General features: G+C 33.6%; 1 protein-coding gene and 1 non-coding gene across 18 annotated transcripts in view; both read right to left on the bottom strand.

Annotated features, from left to right (window-relative positions):
* The window catches only part of LOC150100204 (uncharacterized), a 566,343-nt gene that overhangs the window by 211,500 nt on the left and 337,024 nt on the right, over positions 1–17,819 (bottom strand). The window lies entirely within an intron of this gene.
* Positions 7,749–7,820, bottom strand: TRNAE-UUC (transfer RNA glutamic acid (anticodon UUC)). Its single transcript has one exon. It is a non-coding gene; the product is annotated as a tRNA-Glu (tRNA).

Genomic DNA, 17,819 nt, shown 5'->3' with positions numbered 1-17,819 from the left:
AGATCCATTTCTTAATAAGCCACCCATAGCCTTGTCATCATCAACTCAAATACCCTGGTGTATATAAAATATTGTGTGATTGTGATATTCCTTATTTTGGGCAGACAGACAAATCTGTTGAATTGCGTATGGAAGAACACGAGGGACATTACTTACAAGAGACAGCGAGCCAGTGCATTATCTAGTCATATCCTTTTCTTAGTGTCAATTATGTATAGAGACTCTCTATGATGTCCATAGTTTATTTAAGCTTCAGTGTTTTAGTGTTTTTTCTTTTTTCTTTCTTTTATAATCTTGCCTGATGAAGGCTGTTAAGCCAAAACTTGTCATGTTTTTATATATATATATATATATATATATATATATATTAAAACCTTTTTACTTAAATATCGGTTCTAGTCATTCAATTCTTTATAAAAATATGCATGTTAACCGAGTTAATGATCATTCTTTCATATATATATATATTTTTTTTTTTCAAAGGGTAATAAATAATGCGCTATCATTAGACCATTAAAACATAGTAGACTTCAATCCAAGACTATGCAACTTGAAAAAGATATATGAAAGTTAATGGAAGAGAAAAAACAAATCACCACCAGTCTACCTCACAAATAATAAACACTGTTAAGACAAAACTTCTCTCAAATCAAAAGGAATAATTTATCAAAAGGCTTTAAGTTAGCTGTAAATCTTAAGCATCCCCAAAGTGGACATAAATAGTGCATAAAATTTCCATGCAGAGTTGTCCGCTCGCACCAAATTTATTTACTATCTATCTCGAAGAAATATGCAAAACCAGGTCTACAAATAAATAGCACAAATATCAACCACATTATACATGCAGACAATGTTATTATTCTTGCAAACTCTAGAGCACAATTAGAAAAGATACTAAAAATGTTAAATGAAGAATGCAAACTTTTGGAATGAAATCAATCTAAGCAAAACAAAAACAATGAAAATAGGGAGAGATGAGGAAAATTTTTCAATAAACATAGAAAACCATGCACTTTAACAGGTAAAGCAATTTACATATCTTGGCAGTCTCGTTATTCACAACCTCAACAACACAAACCGTAAAACAGACTTAATAAAGGATGGTCTAATATGAATAAATTAAACTAAATATGGAAAAATAACAGCATTTCAAAAAGCTTTAAAACCAAAACTCTATAAAACCATTATTATAACTACAGCAACATATGAAGTCGAGACATGGAGACTCATTCAGAAAGAAATACAGAAAATCAGAGTATTCAAAATGAAATGCTTAAGAAAAATAAATAAGACTCTGGTCAAAACACGAAACAAATGAGCAAGTCTAACACAAATTAAAGTACAGAGATGATATCACAGCTATAATTTTTAAACAATAATTAAGATGGTTTGGACACTTCCAGACCACAGAGAATGCACTCACAAAGATTATCCAACATAGCCTTGAATGGACATTGGAGGAAGATGATCAAGAGGCAAGCCAAAAAGAATTTGGTTGCAGTCATTGTAGGAATGGTCACAATTATCAAGCTTCAGAGAAAAGACAGAAATGGCCAGAGATACAGCCAGATAGTAAAAAAGATTTCACAGGTGGGGTGCAACCTGATATCTGAAAGATGAGAAAAGAATTTCTAGAAACAGCAGATATGATATGCATAAGAATAACAGCAATTATAATTAATTCCAAAAAGGAATGCAACCAAAGTAGAAACATCAACAGCATTTGCAAAAATGAGATTTCATACTGAAGGCCAACTAATTTTAGATTTCAATGGTTAGAGAAGTAAGATGATAAACCTATTACAAGTGATCAATACAGACTGAAGATTCTACTTGGAATACCCCCCCCCCAAAAAAAAAAAACTAATAAGTCGATTAATGACCTTTGGAAATCGTCTAAGGAGATTAAAAAAAAATACCTGGATCTACAGAGCACCCAAAATTTACAAAGCTTGTCCATTTGAACCTATGGAATGCACTGTTATAGATGCTAGGGCTTCTCAGATGGACATCATGATATTTAGCTAAGCTTCTAAATACCTTAAACTCAAGATTTCATTGTCAAGGTGAAAAAGATATCATTTTAGAATCTATGGAAAGTTTAGACATAACAAGGACAACATGCCTATAGAGTTAAATATTTTCCCTTAAGATACCATTAATCTTTTAAATAATGGCGAGACAAATCCCCAACCCCCCACTCAAAAAAAGCCAAATCTTTAAGAGAGAACAACCTCTACACAACTTTTAAGCCACACTGGTAACTTGCTACCTTTATCCATTCAACCAAAGATCAGGTCCCTCCTCTCTCAGTGCCTGGAATATATAAAGTACAATGTTCCTGCAAGTTGGCTTAGTTTGGAGGACAGGTAGATCAGCCATCATCTATTTTGATGAACACAAATCTTACATCTGCAATGACTATGGTCAGTCTGGCTTTGCAGACCACGTATTGGATACAATGCACAGGATCTTCTGCATGAAAACCACCATGCTCCACCATAATAAATTTAAAAAGGAAAGACTGTTTTTGGAACCAGTAGCAGCACTCAGAAATCAACCCAATTTTAACAAATACAGATGCATAAGCTTCCCAAAATTGGGGAAGCAATAATCATCAGAGGTCCCAGTTTACATCCTAGGGTGTCTACAAATGCCCATAAAAGGGCACACTACCTAGACTGGACTTTAGTTGCCCGCATGTTTCATTAAGTATCATGCTGTCTTCTTTGTGTGTGTGTGTGTGTGTGTGTGTGTGTGTGTGTGTTACAAGTGTTATTTGTACTCCCTGAAGATGCCTCAGTAACCGAGATGAAATATTGGAAGCATTAAAATTAATTTCATAGTGAAAACTTAAAATATTTCAGAAATGTACATTCTGATGATGAATATTTAGGAGGATTTCACTGGGTCTAACAGTATAGTCTTTTTTTTTTTTTTTGACAGTGAGGAAATGATGAAAGAGTAATGATGAAAAAGTTCACACTTCCTACCGAAGCGTAATATTCTGATTAACAGAAGTTACTTTTTGCCCTTTTTGTTGTATGCAACAGAGACATGGAGATTTAAAAAAGTAGAATACAAAGCAATGGAAATGAAAGTTTTAAAGACAATGTTGGCAAAAAAGAGGAGAAAAAAAAAGTAGACATTAGAATTGATGTTTTAGGACTACCATGTGTTGAAAAGCTTGTGAACTTTCACTTGAGGTGGCAAGGCCAGATAATGAGTAAAAGGAATGTATGAAATTAAAACTAAGGATGAACGAGCCTAAGACTAGTAAAAAAGTACATAGAAGAAAAAAAAAGAAACTTTAGCTGGAACAGTGTTCAGAAAAAAAGAAAAAAAAATTGGGAGGATAGAAACAAATGGAGACTGATCTGCCTGACTCAAGCAGTTATTGATAAAGAAAAATGGATTATCCCTAAGAGAAACTCTCTTCAAAGCAAATTTCAACACACTGTCTAGAGCAGTGATCTCCAAACTTTTTTGATCGCGTACCCCCCAAGACAGAAAAAATAAATAACATGTACCCCCAATTGATTGAGCAAAAATCTATTGTAATGAGTATTATACAGAGGAAATATGCCTTATATCATCATATAATAATTAAAAACGCTAGATATTTTTACGCATTATTTTTATTATTAACAGCTTACAAACGTATTTATTACAATATTTAATGTGAACAATGGCCTTGCATTTCTTCCATAATTTCTTGAAATTCTGGTTTGATGGCTTCTGATAGTGCGATACGTTGCTTCTTTAAATTATCTGCAATGATTTCTATATGTCTACCAATAGTATTTGCTGATAAGGGAATACATTTTAGTTTATCTGCATATTCTTTTCCATGGATTATTTCTGCCATTTTTATGGCAGTTGGGAGTACAAGTGTTTCCCCAATGGTGTGTGGCTTTTGGTCTTTTGCAAATTAAGAATGCAACCTCAAGAGATGCCTCCAAATATTTATCGTTAATTTTAGTGAATTTTTTTTAAGTTGCTGGATTGAGAATTGCATGTCTTCAAACATCATTCAAAGAATTGTAAAGATTTGTGTTCATGTTCAGGATGTTTAGTTTTTAAATGTCTTACTAATAATGATGGTTTCATACTTCCATTACATAATGTCTCATGACACAATACACATGTAGGATGAGGTTCATTGTTGACTATCGTTGATGTAAACCCCATTTCAAGTAGTCTTCTTGATAATTTCGAACTTTCTTGGGCAAGGTTTTGTTAAGTTTCAGATTAATGTTTTTATCACTTAATTTGACTGATAACGAACTTGTTTGAATAGAAGAATCAATCCTATCTTTTCCTTGTTGTTCATTTGATATAGAAGCACTATCACAATTATCTTCAATTTGCAGTTTCTTTGAAGGAATTTTTTTTTAACCATTTATCCATTTTGTGAGGGTTAATTTGTAAAATTTAAATATAATTCATTTACTATTGATAACATCAAACACTTCTAAAAAATGTAAGCAATTTTGATATTAATTCACTATTTCTAGTGTAAACGGAAAAGTAAGCACAAAAAGGCGTTGAAATTGCACAGAAACAATATATACTAAAAAATCTTTAAACTTACTACTAATAGTCAAATAATTAATATAACTGTGGTGTCATCTGTAGATAGCAGGATAACTAAGCAATTTTCCTTCTCTAGTTGGGCTTGTCAACACTAGGATGCTCTACAAACAATGGCAATGATAAGAAGTAAGAGATTTACTCCCTAGTTTTAAAAAACATGACAGCTTTGCCACGGACGATTATGTGTGCAAAGTCGCCCAATGTGCGCTACTCGCAAATTTAAGTTTACAGGATCTTTACAACACCTTTGTCTATATTAGATATATGTTTAATTGATGAAAGAAAGTAATATTCTTTATCTTTAATTAATTACTTAATTTTTTTCCTAACAACAAAACTTTTTTTGACGTACCCCCACGTATCGACTCACGTACCCCCTGGGGTACGCATACCACACTTTGGAGACCACTGGTCTAGAGGCATATGACTAAAAGAATGAAGAATTCAGTATTTTAGCAGTTTTGTTTCTCATCTTTGAACATCTAAATAAAACTTAACATACAGCCAAAAATATATTTTAGTATTCAATATTTTTAATATTAAAAAACTGTGAAGGTCTCCTTGTTCGTGCTCTCTACATTAATTATTTAACTAGGGAGCCAGTACTTCCTCTTTTTGAGGGTACAGCAATAAAGCAGGTTCTGCAGGCTGGTCACCAGATAGTAGTACATAGGAGTAAACTTGTTGGTAACTCTTTGGGAAGCATCCTGATCAAATGGTGAATAATTCTGATGCTGCTTACTTTGCCAGGTTCTGTTTGGAGGTAGGGAGGAAGGAAGTATTGCAGCTAACAGGGAGCACTGTCAAAGACCACACTTGGAGGCTGGGTACTCCAAGCATGGTCTTTTACTGAGTCAGAGTGGTGACCCCGAATCCTTCACTCCTGCTGCATGCCCATGTTCTTTAAATTTTCCCATTATTTTACTTGCAACTATGATACACAATAAAAAAATTCCAGTCATTGTGGTTATAAAAATAGAAAAAGAAACTCCCACAAAAATGACACAAAATCTAAAAATATCAAAAATGTAACAAAAATTGTAAAAAAACAAACTTGTCAGCCATGATAGAGCATAAAAAATTCCAGCCATTGTGGTTATAAAAAAGAAAAACTCCCACTAAAATGACAGAAAATTTAAAAATATTAAAAATTGTAACAAAACAAAAATATCCAACAAAATCTCAGAATACCATGCAATAAAAACTGTCAGATTGACTTTAACATCCAGAGTTTTAATTCTAATATTAGTTATGTACACCATGACTACCTACAGAAGTCCAAACCACAACTGCCATCCTCTGCAACAACATCTCACCTCTGTTGGATTCTAATTATGTAGAAAATAGAATAAATGTTGTTTGATTCAGAATCCAACATGACTTTACGTCACAAGAACTATATTTGTAAATATTATTTGATGTAAATAACATAAATTATAATTGATATCATATAACTACCTTAATTATGTCAAATATTTAATTGCTTAATCAAAGAAATGTTTTAATGGTAAATAGATTCTGTATTAAATATTATTAAGCTGTTTTATTTATTATTTTGTCAATATTGTAAGAACTTATATTTGTAATTTAACTACGCATTTATTGGAATGCAAATATTCTATTTATTCTTTTCATGAAAGTTAATGTTATGTAATAACTGAATGTAGTTATATAACCTAATGTAACATTCCCGAGAATGTTTACGTCTATTGGTTGTCATAGAGACGCGTGGAAATAAACGAGCGCGTGTGAGGGGAGCGTTTGTAGAGGAGAAGGAAAATAGATACGTAGTAGTAAGTGGGGAGTCGGAACGGAACTTTGGAACTATAAGGTAGCAAGGAAGTAAACTAAAGAAGTAGAAGTAATTAAAAGATTCCTAAGGATAGGAGTTGAGTAGATTTTTTTTATATAAGTGAATCTTATAGTTGGCTGAAAGCAAAACCAGCCGTAGTAATAAAAAGAAATTATTGCCGTAATCGGATAATTAGAGAACTGGACATTCAAAGAATACTGAATAAATCCAGTCAGTCTACAATTACGACTTATTTCTGTACTACCATGAAAAGGAATTGTACGGAGTTAAACTAGTTGATGAATGAAAAATAAGAATAATTAATGTACCTTATAGTTGTTATCTGGAGTTTTTGAAGCGCGACGGAACTAATACTTAAATCTTCATACACTGAAATAAACTAATATGACTGTCCTTACCAGAAATAATCTTCAGTACTTCCAATATTTTGTGAGCACACTTTCAAATTGTACTTATCACACTTGCGAGACACTAAATAACTAAAACATTACTAATCGCGCTTCAAAAACTCCAGATAACAACTATAAGGTACATTAATTATTCTTATTTTTCATTCATCAACTAGTTTAACTCCGTACAATTCCTTTTCATGGTAGTACAGAAATAAGTCGTAATTGTAGACTGACTGGATTTATTCAGTATTCTTCTTTGAATGTCCAGTTCTCTAATTATCCGATTACGGCAATAATTTCTTTTTATTACTACGGCTGGTTTTGCTTTCAGCCAACTATAAGATTCACTTATATAAAAAAATATCTACTCAACTCCTATCTTTAGGAATCTTTTAATTACTTCTACTTCTTTAGTTTACTTCCTTGCTACCTTATAGTTCCGAAGTTCCGTTCCGACTCCCCACTTACTATTACGTATCTATTTTCCTTCTCCTCTACAAACGCTCCCCTCACACGCGCTCGTTTATTTCCACGCGTCTCTATGACAACCAATAGACGTAAACATTCTCGCGAATGTTACATTAGGTTATATAACTACATTCAGTTATTACATAACGTTAACTTTCATGAAAAGAATAAATAGAATATTTGCATTCCAATAAATGCGTAGTTAAATTACAAATATAAGTTCTTACAATATTGACAAAATAATAAATAAAACAGCTTAATAATATTTAATACAGAATCTATTTACCATTAAAACATTTCTTTGATTAAGCAATTAAATATTTGACATAATTAAGGTAGTTATATGATATCAATTATAATTTATGTTATTTACATCAAATAATATTTACAAATATAGTTCTTGTGACAGAAAGTCATGTTGGATTCTGAATCAAACAACATTTATTCTATTTTCTACATAATTAGAATCCAACAAATGGTTCGCATGCCGGGAATCGAACCCGGGCCTCCTGGGTGAAAGCCAGGTATCCTAGCCACTAGACCACATGGGAGTTTTAATTCTAATATTAGTTATGTACACCATGACTACCTACAGAAGTCCAAACTACAACTGCCATCCTCTGCAACAACATCTCACCTCACCTTTTCCTGTTACATCACATCATCAACAATGCCGTTTGTAAGAATGGGATTTGTGCATTTGTTAGGTCTTATATATTGTATCAAAGGTTACTGGACCTGGAATTAGGGTTGCCAGATTGGCCATTTCATGGCCAAATTTCAAAAATTTGGCACTTTTTTGAACTCCAGGGCCATGAAAAAAATCAGTTTGGCCATTTATGCAAATGTGCAACTAATTTGCCATTTTTACAAAGATTTCAAATCATATGCATTATTTACTTAGTTTAATATTGTTGTCGTATTGTAAGGCTAGCTGTTGGTACCCCTTTACGTGGCGTTTGGTTGGCAGTGACATGCTTAATGCAAATTGACTGTTACTGAAAATGTTTGTTTGATGACGTCATAATGAGCCTTTGGTAGCTGGCTTATAGTTTGTTACTATGACTCCCTCAATAACACCAAGCATGCTTGAGCTTCATTCTGTACTTGTATAAAACAAGTACACAAAACTCCCGCTTGCTATTGTTGCTATAAACTTGATCCAGTTCTGTTGATAAATACCACCAAACACGATGCAGCTTCGTTTTGTACTCGTATAAAACACGTACGCAACAGCCATACCAGCTTGGGTCCATGTCTGTTTTGATCATCTCTAATTAGTTACGGTGTAGACTTTGTGTTGCAAGTGTTATTCCATTGCATGATATCAGACATTTGGTGCTAGTTCTATCTCATAAGAATGGTTATTAAGTGATTTTAGTATAATTAATGAATAATTTTTTAATATCGTTTATAAACTCAATCTTCATCTTGCTTATATTTTTTGTTATTTTCCCTTTACCGGTTTGGCGTTTGCTGCGCCAGATTAGTATTTGTACTACAAATTTTGTAGTGCTATTATCTATAATTTGTTTTTTGTTTCTTCATTTTCTGAATTGAGATATTTTGTTTTTTTTTTCAAGCCCTTTAAAATGCCTAAGTACAAAAGTGATAATAGAGGTGGAAGAAAATATAAAAAAGAATGGGAAGTAAAATATTTGTGGCTGAAATATTCTGATGATGGACAACATGCATATTGCACGTATTGCAAAACAAACGTGCTGTCAAAACTTTATAACATATCTGTTCACGAAAAATCAAAGAAACATTGAAATCTTGAATCTTCATTGAAAGAACAACTGAAGCATGATTTAGAAGGTAAAAAGTATGTATTATTAGTAGATGAATCTACAAATATTGCAATACAAAAGCATTTGTGCATAGTTCTTAGATTTTTTTGCAATGAAACAAATAAAATTCACTCAGCTTTCTTGGGTCTTATACCTGTTGTAGAGACAAAAGCGGAGGTTTTATTTAATAAAATTTCAGAAGTGTTAGCTTCATATAATCAAACTCTTAAGAACCGTATTGGGTTTGCTAGTGACGGTGCTGCTGCTATGTTTGGAAGTAACAATTCCCTGTGGACTAGGATTAGAAATGAAAATCTGAACTGTATTCAAATGAAGTGCATTTGCCACTCTCTGGCAATTTATATACAGCATGCATTTTAAAAGCTGCCATCCAATGTTGGATTCAATTTGACTGAAATCCTTCCTGGTTTTCAAATAGCAATATGAGAAGAGAAGATTTTAAGGCTCTTTTTAAAGTGATGAATTCAGCAGTTGAAGATGCCTTATACCTTGTATCCTGGAGGTCAGGATACAAGGTATAAGGCATGGTTGATAAAAGAGATGTTACAAAATAGGATGAATTATTTTTACTTTGTATTTGCTACTCCCATTGTTAAAGAGTTCGAAAGGCTTAATGTTTTGTTCCAGCAAACCTATGCTGATCCTTACGATCTTGTCAAAGAACTGTGCACACACACAGAGATAGTCTTTATCAAAGGCTGTACAACGAAGATGGAACATGCAAAATAGTAGAAAATGTAGACTTTGGAATTAAATTTGATCAAGAAATTAGGACGTACTTGATCAGCTTTAGCACTTCTAATATGGAACAAGAAAATAATAAAATAAAGTCTGTGAAATTTAGGTGCCAAGCCGTGCTTCAAGAATCATTGAATCAAGTGAACAAGCAGCTCTGAGTCAGCTGATATATTTAAAGGTCTGTCACTTTTAAATCCTACTGTTATTCTAAGCCAAACAGAAAAGGGAAAATTTTCTGATCTGCCATTTTTCCACCTAATAAACGATGTTGATGTAGTTGAAGACCAATACAGAAAAATTAGCCTTGTTGCGTGGAATGAAGAAGAAAACTTCAAACAAGATGGAATCCCTAAGGAAGCTTTAGAATTTTGGCAAGCAGTATCCAAACACAATAATTTTAAAGAACTGTCGAGTTATGCCCTAATATGCCTTATCGTGCCAGCAAGTAACGCACTAGTTGAATGAATTTTTTCTTATGTAACATCTATCAAAACTAAACCAAGAAACAGGATGCAAATTAAACTGCTGGATTCAGTTGTAAGAATCCGTTCATTCTTATGTGATAACAATATGTGCTGCCAAAACTTTAAATGTACTCCGGGAATGCTACAAATGCACAACAGCAAAACCTTTACGACTCGACTGCAGAAAAAGAAGAATAAGATATTCAATATCTTGAGGAAGTGCTGTCAAATTAACAGCTGAGTTTCACTGTTAGTATTTTAAGTTTAATTAAAAGTATTTTTGATGATATGTAATCGAATTGGAATTTGGGGCAGTTGGAAGTTGGGGCAGCAACAACTTTCATCCTGATAAGCGGAAGATCCCCATAAGTGACAACGGTGTAAAGGATACTGTGGTAGGCGGATAATCATGAGGAATGAGAAACGGCTAGCACACTGAACCTCTCTAGAAGGCTATTGCTGGACAAGGAAGGCAACGGGATACCACCTTGTTCTATTTTTCCCTAGTAAGATAGCAGTATGGATGGACATTCTAAAAGATAGTAAGAAAGATAGTAAAGCACACAATGGCTCAATACTTATGCATGGCAGGGGAAGAAGCAAGGCTTCCCAGGTCGTAAACCAGCAAAATCCTTTTACATTCATTGGGACGTTGAATGTGAGAACCCTCCTACAAATTGGAAAATCTGAAGAGAGAAATGGATAGATTAAAAATGAGATTAAAAGTGAAATGAGATGGACTGGAACTGGAGACTTTTGGAGTGGTGATTACAGAATCATTTATTCAGGTGATGAGACAGCAAAAAATGGAGTCACGGTGGTTCTCAATAAGGAATGGGGAAGAAGAGTAATCAACTCAGTAAAATGTAGTAGCAGATTGATAATGGTAAAACTAGAAGCAAAACCAGCAAATATTATAATAATACAAGCTTACATGCCTACTAGCGACCACAGTGATGATGAAGTTGAGAGAGTATATGTAGATATTGAGAATCTAATCAAACTGACCAAGAAGGAAGATAATCTTATAATCATGGGGGATTGGAATGCAGTCATTGGTGAAGGCAAAGATGGTAGAGAGGTGGGAAAGTATGGACTTGGATGCCGAAATGAAAGAGGAGATAGACTTTTTGAGTTCTGCCACCAATTCAATCTGATCATTACTAATACCTTATATGAGGTACCAAAAAGAAGAAGGTATACTTGGAAAATGCCAGGGGATATAGGAAGGTACCAAATAGATTATATTATGACAAGAAATAGATTTAAAAATCAAGTAAAATCATGCAAAAGTTACCCGGGAGCTGATATTGATAGTGACCACAATTTGGTTTTATTGAAATGTAATCTGAAATTTAAAAAGTTGTCACAACCAAGGAAAATGCCCAAATGGAACATAAGTAACCTGAAAACAGAGGAAAACCATAGAAACTATAAACAGCAAACTGATGAAAGCATTAAAACTGGAGAGAGGGAAAAGAAAAACATAGAGGAAAAATGGACTCATTTGAAGGATACAATCATCAAGGCCACCAATGACTGCATAGGATTAAGGAAGAAGCAAATAAAAAAACCATGGATCACCCAGGACATTCTAGATCTAATAGATGAAAGAAGAAAATACAAAACCTCCCTAAAGGAAGAAAGCAGCGACAAATATAAACATATAAAAAATATGATAAATAAAAAGTGTAAAGAAGCAAAAGAACAATCGTTTACAGAGAAATGTAAAGAAATAGAAGATCTAACAAAGACTGGAAGAATATATAAAGCTTATAACATTATAAAAGGAATAAGCCAGCAAAACAAGACACGAAGTCCAATTATCAAAAATAAACAGGGAAACATACTTATAGATAAGGAAGAAATTTCGGAAAGATGGAAGGAGTACTTAAAAGATCTATATAGTGGAAAAGATCTAGATGCCAAGGCTATAGAAGATGAAACCAGACTTGATATGGAAGAAATTGGTCTAAATATATTAAAAGATGAATTTGAATGGGCACTGAATGAATTGTCAGCCAACAAGGCACCAGGCACTGATAACATCCCCTCAGAATTAATAAAATACTCAGGAAACATAAGTCATACCTTTTCAAGATCATAAAGGATATTTATGAAACAGGGATCATCCCCAAAGATTTTACACAATGCACTATCATACCCATTCCTAAAGTAAATAATGCAAACAAGTGTGAAAATCGTCGAACAATAAGCATATCACATGCTTCAAAAATACTACTCAAAATTATACAAAAAAGACTAACAAAGAAGGTTGAAGAATATGTTGGCAATGACCAGTTTGGATTCAGGAAACAGCAGGGGACAAGAGAAGCAATCCTAGTTCTAAGAACAGTTATTGAAAGAAGATTGGAGAAGAATCAAAATACTCTGATAGTCTTTCTTGACTTGGAGAAAGCCTTCGATACTATTGACTGGAATCAAATGTTTCACCTCCTAAAAATAATAAAGGTAGATTGGAGAGATAGAAGGCTCATATTTAATCTTCACAAGCATCAAGAAGCCCTAATAGAAGCAGCCAGCAATACAACAAAAACTGCAGTAACAAAAATACAAAGAGGTGTAGGACAGGGGTGCTCTCTTTCACCCATATTGTTTAATCTGTAGATTGAAGATGCAATAAATAAACTGAAAAAACTAATAGAAACCGGAACTAAGATAAATAGAATTGATATTAACTGGCTACGGTTTGTGGATGATATAGCAGTTTTAGCTGATAACGAAAACAAACTGAAAGCCACCCTAACAAAGATGGAAGAAATCTTCACACAGTACAGCCTAAAAATTAATTATAAGAAAACAAAATTATTAATTACAAGTAAAGCAAATCCAATGAAAATAAACCTGGAAATAAATAATAGCCTACTACAACAGGTATCCTCTTTTAAATATCTTGGAAGTCTTATCACAGAAGATGGAAGAAACCAATCAAATATTAAAGCACGAATAATCCTAGCCAAAAAAGCATTCTATAACAGAAGAAACATTTTTTTACCAGTAAAGGACTTAGCATCCAGCTCAAAAAAAAAAGGCTAGTGAAAACATACATATGGAGCACTGCATTATATGATTATGAGGCCTGGACTCTAACAAAACAAGACATGAAAAAGTTGGTGCTGGAGAAAGATGATGAAAATTAGTTGGACAGAAAAGAAAAGTATTGAAGAAGTTCTGAATGTAGTTCATGAAGAGCGGTCATTAATGAAACACATCAATAAGAGAAGAAAAAGCCTAATTGGACACCATTCAAGGTATGGGGGACTGATTACAGAAATAATGGAGGGGACTGTAGAAGGAAAGAGGCCATGAGGCAGACCAAGAATTTCATATATAAATAACATAATGATGCTAACTGGCACTAAGAGTTATGGAGATAAAAAGGAAGTCACAAGAAAGGATGTTGTGATGTGCTGCTATATTTACCAATTTTCGGATTGATGCACCAAAGAAGAAGAGTAATCGAATATATAGGCATAATTTATGCACACTTAATTGTTCGTATGTTAATTCACACAATTCAATCATTTTATATCTTTGGCCAAATACTTTTCCAAAGTGGCCATTTTTGGCCATATTTTCTTTAAATTTTGGCCATAAGTTGTTGTGTTCATCTGGCAACCCTGCCTGGAATCCCCTTTATATTATTTGCTTTGGCTCAAGATTTTATTACCACAACTGTGTTGCCTTCATTTGCTTTCTCTACCTGTTTTTATAACCCAATGATTTCACCAACTTATTCAACTACCTAACTTAAGTCGATCATATACTGTCTGATTACCTTAACAGTGAAATAATCTTTCTTCCTTGGTAATTGCAACATCCAAAATTCACTCGTTTTCTTAACTCCAATTTTCCACACCAAGTTTGGAAAAAGAAGCCAAACTGCATGCTGTCAGTAATGACTTAAACATAAATTGTTCACCAACCCTCCAGAATTCCAGATAACCATTCTCCCAATAATGTGGACATTTTCTTTACCAGTTTTCCCTGCAAATTCATCAACTGATGTTGGCTGGCTTTTTGCTCTCTTTTCTACAGATCATCCTCCAGGTCATTCTCAGTTTCCTATCCTGTAGTATTGCAACTGTGCCAACTGGAATAACCTTAAGAACTTCTATGCCACATTCCTATGTTCTGATTACTGCTTCCACACTTCTGATCATAGCATTTGCTCTGATCTAATAACAGAAATGATTTTTGCTGGGATGAGTGTTTTTATCCCTCCTCTCCAACTTTTATACAAACCCTGGTTCTCCAACAACTGTGCCAAAGCACTCCAAACCAAAAATTCAGCACATGCCTAGCAGCTTCAGTCAAAGTCTCTAACCCCTCTCTCTCTCTCTTTTTCACTATAGCATGTAACAGCTGCAAAAAAGCTTTAAATCAGACTTTGTAAGAGCCAAATGCACAAAGCTCGTCTCCTGTCCAAATGGCAATTGAGTCTTCTGGTCCCCAGTGGGGTGCAAATTCTGTCCTTCCATGCTTCGACCTCTCTCATATCCTGATAATAATCTCCTAAAGATAAAACCTATTGGAAGCATCAGTTTTTTTTTTTTTCCCCTTCCAACTCTTGTACAGATCACAAAGGCAGATCTTTTACTATTCCAAAAACTATCCATAGTTTGTTTCATCTGAAATTTCACCAGAAGTGTATTAAAAAAATACTCAGTGGCTTAATTAGGAGACTGATCAGATTACATCAATGGTAGTGTCATATTAAAAATAAGGATATTAGGAAGGAGCTTGACATTTTTAGCATTCAGGAATGTGTTAGCAGAACTAATCTCAGGTGGTATGGCCACTTAAACAGAATGGGAGAGGAAAGATTGGCAAAACAAGTGTTCTTTGCCAGGATGCAGGAAAAGAACCCAGAGAAAGACCAAGATGTAGGTACAGTAAAAAGTTTCTTAGAAGACAGAATTATAAGATCTGATAATGTTGGGATGTTGAGAGATAACAGGCTAATTTTTGAGGTACCAACAATACCAATAAGTCTCCTGGCCCTAGTGGTACTAAAATAGTACCAGTTGTACTAAAAACTTGTGCTCCAGAACTTGCACCCATCTTTTATCATCTCTTCGAGCAGTCATACTCATCTGGCATATCTAACAGCTAAGAAACAAGCTTTTATCCAGCTTGTTCCCACAAAGGGAAATAAAAAGTCAATTAGCAAACTAGTGCCTTATTGCTGTGACCTCAGTACTCTCAAAAATAATGAAACAGTCATCGACAGCCAACTGCTTTGCTACTTTTACAAACCAATTACTAAGTGATCACCAGTATTAGATTCTGCCATTCTCATTCCATAGCAGCCAACCAACCTCACCCACCTTTGGAAAAGTCAAAGCAACTCAAGGGATCACTCTTGGTATTTCCATGACATTAAGTCTGACAGTTACTTCACTTGACATGACATCATATATTAACAGATAGATAGTATGACCATGGGTTCTCCCCTCTCTCATCCTCTAGTCCATTTCTATATAGAGCATTTTGAAAAACATAATCTTGATACTGCCATTCTCATACCTTCTATCATGATGATAGAAGGTATGATAATTGATACAATGAAGAATATCAATTCTTCATTTGGCCACGTGGCTCAGGCACATCAGAATGTTTCCTCTACCCTCAAAGTCAGCATCCAAGAATCCAGTTTACTTTAGAAAAAGAAAATAACAATATCCTGCCTTTTCTGAAAGAACACTTTAATCACAATGACACTTTCCTTCTTTCTCAGTTCACCATTCCTCAACAATACGGTATTATTAAAATCCTTCTCAACAGTCTTCCAACCAGACTTCCCTCAGACCTGAACTCCCCTTTATACATCATACCTTCCTGTCTAATGACTATACAATGCCAAAACAGCCACCTGCATCTCTCTCTCAACATACTGATTTTAGTAATGCTATTACTATTCTTTATATCTAAGACACTTCAAAAAGCCAAAACTTAAAAGAAATATACAGGTAGGTCTTGATTAGTGCAGATAATGAATCCCATGAAATGGTTGCATTATTCGAATTTGTACTATTCGAGCTTGTAATGATATGTAAATTATGATAATTGATTCCAGCTCAATGGAAATAGGCAATGAAAATTAATAACTTTTTATATGGTTATTAATGAAATAATACAGTAAAGGATAAAAAGAATACATCCATAATTTAAATTTATTACAAAGATACAGAGTAGTTATAGAGAGCAAAATAAACAAAAAAATTTCTAAATATTATTCCTGAAGCTTACACTAATGAAAACATCTTTGTCTTTCGAAATGTTTCAGCAGAGAAGACTGAACTGTTTTCTCTATCTCAGAAATGTAAGTTCTGGAAGGCGTCCTTTTCCAGAATAAACCAATTTTATCCACATTAAATATTTGCTGATTAGTGTAACTACCATTTGATTATTATTTTTTTCAAACATCAGGATATTTAGATGCTGCTTTCTCATTTGCACTCATTGCCTCACCAGTAATTTTAACATGATGCAGTTGATAAATTAAAGATACCAAGAAATTGTATTCTTGGTTTAATCCTTTATCCAAGTGTAAGCAAGCAAGTTTGCGCCCGAACTATTTTCAGGACTATGGCAACCCATATAAAGAAGCTAATGACTTCACATCACATGCCTTAGTATCCCAAAACATGTCTCCTTGCAAGGAGATTAAACAAAGAATATAATTTCTTGGTATCTTTAATTTATAGTATAACCAAGTGGAAAAATTTACAATAATTATGCAGCTGAACTTGATTTTTAAATCAATCAAACCAGCCAACCAACACTTGTTTTAAATGTTTCTTCTATTTCATTATTTTATTTTTTTTTATTTTAACTTTCTTAAACAAATTTAAAACTTTTGTCCAGATGGCTGCTCTGCAACGGGAAATTTGTTTTGACTGCAATCCTCAATTTATACAGTTAAAAGAAGCTCCATTTAGAAGTGTTACAATAATATTGTAATGCTTCTAGTTTTGTAGATGTTTGCAAACCAAAAAAAAAAAAAAAAAAAAAGATGCAACTTTACCTTTTAATTTCATTTTGTGTTTTAAAAATATTCTCTACAGTAGACTGAGGTATTTTGATATCTCGTCCTATTTTAGAGTTGCTATGTGTTGCTATGACCACATTCATATGATTCAATCATATCAAATTTTTTCTCTAATGTAATAACAAGCCTCTTCTTCTCATAGTGTTTTTATCTGAAGTAATCTTCCTTTTGTCAAGGATACATATCAAAACAATTAAAATAAATCATGAAAACTAACATGTCTGAAGCATCAGGATGTAAAACCCTGATACTTCAAATAACGGTAATCAGTTAACCTTAACTGCATATACAATAGCTTCACATTCACTGAATTTTGGTTCACATTAAATGCGAACTGGTATCATTGTACAATTTGCACTAAACCAAATATTGCATTATTCAACTACTGATCACAAGCTGTAATCTGTGCACTGCTATCAAACCTTTATCTGCTCTCCTCTCTGTTTCAGGTGTTTACAGGGT

This window comes from Typopeltis vanoorti, chromosome 13 (assembly GCF_054136105.1).
Source record: "Typopeltis vanoorti isolate ZY-2024b chromosome 13, IOZ_Tvanoo_1.0, whole genome shotgun sequence".
Lineage (NCBI taxonomy): Eukaryota > Metazoa > Arthropoda > Arachnida > Uropygi > Thelyphonidae > Typopeltis > Typopeltis vanoorti.
This window is presented reverse-complemented; position numbering and strand designations above follow the sequence as displayed.